This window comes from Penaeus monodon, chromosome 34 (genome assembly GCF_015228065.2).
Source record: "Penaeus monodon isolate SGIC_2016 chromosome 34, NSTDA_Pmon_1, whole genome shotgun sequence".
Taxonomy (NCBI): domain Eukaryota; kingdom Metazoa; phylum Arthropoda; class Malacostraca; order Decapoda; family Penaeidae; genus Penaeus; species Penaeus monodon.
Genome location: NC_051419.1, coordinates 33889471 through 33892203, shown reverse-complemented (window position 1 = coordinate 33892203; position 2733 = coordinate 33889471).

Here is a 2733-nt window from a genome sequence, read left to right as displayed (position 1 = left end):
ATTTGTCTTCTAACATTGCTTCTCGGAAAACATCAAAAATTTTAAATTTGGGTTATCCTTTTATTTTTGTCACATTAAATTTTTTGCAAGAACTGTGCTGGTCGTGGGCAGCACTGAGGCCACTCCCCACTCGTGGGCAGCACTGAGGCCACTCCCCATCGTGGCACACTGGGCCACTCCCCACTCGTGGGCAGCACTGGGGCCACTCCCCACTCGTGGGCAGCACTGAGGCCACTCCCCACTCGTGGGCACACTGGGGCCACCCCCCCACTCGTGGGCGGGCACTGGGGCCACTCCCCACTCGTGGCAGCACTGGGCCACCCCCCACTCGTGGCAGCACTGGGGCCACTCCCCCTCGTGGGCAGCACTGGGGCCACTCCCCCGTGGCCCCACCAGGGTGCTCTCTTTATCAAAGACATGTTCTTGTAGAGTAAGGCACTGTTATTTTGAAACAAGGGTGTAGATCAATTTTCCATGCGATATGTCATAAGACAGTTGAAATTTAATGGTTGATATTCCAAAGAAATTGAAGATAATTGACGTGACATACAAAAATGTCAAAGTAGGTAGTTGTGGTATACTACTACCCCTTCCTTTTAATGTATCTAAAATGACGTTTTTTCCTCGAATACATTTCAAACATCAAGCAGCGGGCAAACAATGTAGGTATAATTACTGTCATTGTTTCAGAATGAGGCCGCCCCTCTTTCTTTACTTCCTTGTTTTGAACAGAGCAACTTGCTGCTGTTAAATTACACCATGACTTTTTTTTAAAGTATAGAGGGTGATAATATCACTGAGACCTCCTTTTAAGCAGGCACCAGCAGCATCCTTGTCGTCATTGCAAACCCACGCTGCGGGCGGAAAAGGAACCTGTACTGGCAAGTATAATTTTCTATCACTTCATCACAAATAAATACAAAGAACAATAGGTCAGAGGAATACCATACAATCGCTCTCCGAGATGCTTACTGAATATATTTTATCTCCTCTGGCGGTCCCCTCAACCTGAACGGCGCGACGTACAGCATCGCCACCTTCGGTTCCTCCGCCGCATGTGAGGCTGGTTACTCCGCCGCCTTCACCCGCGCCCGCTACTTTCTGGACTGGATTGAGATCAACACCGGTGTCACTCCCTGAACACGTTCCATGGAACAACAGATCATTAGCCTATTTCATTATTTAGGATCGAATATCTTGCTGTTCACGTAGCAATCAAAATTACATTTTATAATCAATGTCATTTCCAAAAACATGTTACGACCAAGTGAATTTTGTTGTCAGAACCGTCCCTGTAATTGGAAAAAAGGCGTATAACAGGAAAATACTATAAATTAGGGATGATATTCGAAACGTATTACAAATTCACCTTTTGTTTAAATTAATTACTGCATAATAAATTGTTTTGGCAACCGGCAAAGACATGTAAAGTTGCAAATGACCTGACTTGTACTGCTTGAAGTATTCTAATAGTTATGAAGCGGTGTTGCAAATCCTCGAATATGTAGATCCTGCTACCTACAGATCAAACTATAATGGTAATGAAGGATTTAAACCCTGATCAGGAATAATGAAACGATAGAAGGGCGACCGAGTTCTTACCCTCGGCGCAGTAAAAACGTTTTAACTGTAGTCTTGAAGGGTCAAAGGTCATGGTAGTCCTGATGCATGGGGTAGTGTTACGGATTGCTTCGTAAATACCAGCATGCAGGCAACGGAAGCTGTGGAATGACAAACATGTAGAGATAAAAGAGACGGAAAACCTTGGTACAGGAGTTGCTGTTCCTGCTGCGGATGAGAACGAGGTCAAGTTAGCAGTGTAAACAGTCAGAGGTGATGGAGATAAGGGAACAGTCGCTGTCAGTCTGGAAAATCGATGGAGGCTTTGCAGATTTTTGGTGTAGTGATGCAGTAGTCGTTCCTGCGGTATTCACATGTGATAGAAGGGTAAGAACTGCCGCAGCTGTTGAAATACAGGGTAAAAAAAACAATCTAATGTCAGAAATGCGGTTTATTGTATGGTATGTGGTTTATAGGTCTAAGACTTATAACATTCTCATTGGCAAAATTTAAGACCTGGTTAATTCTTTCGCCTAATCTTTAAACTCGGGCGAGGCTGAATACACTATAGCTTGACAGGTTGTTTGAAAAGTGCAGACTTCTAGTAAACAGACCCTTATTCCATGTCCCATCACACTCCGTAAAAGTTGTGGTGGATTGTTTACACAGGTCACGTGACTCTACCTTTTCCGCAAAGACAAATGAAGAAAGAAGCCGATATTGTGCCGCTTTCACTTCGTTCGTCGTTTAATGTATTTCTAATGGGATGTAATCTTACCTATTCGATTGGTTATCGAGTTTTATATTTATTTTTCAAGGTCAGTCGCAGACTCTTTTCTTGTTCAAGAAGCGGAAAGTTTAAAACTCTGAGCTTTATGCTTTACAAGCTAGAACGTATAACGAAGAGATTTTTAAAAATAATGATTATTCAAGTGCAAACGAGAAATAATGAAACCAGAAAGAGATGTAAGACTGCGTAAGAGAGAAGTTAAAAAAAAGAGGTAACTGCAAAAACACCCATTATAAATAAAACAAAATAAAAGTTTCTACTTTCAATACTAATTAAAACTCCCAAGTTTATAGATCATAATCCATTGTCTCGTGATATCGAAACGGATCCCCTGCATGCGTTCGTTAGGAATAATTGATAAGGAAATGATAACTAAGCGAGAG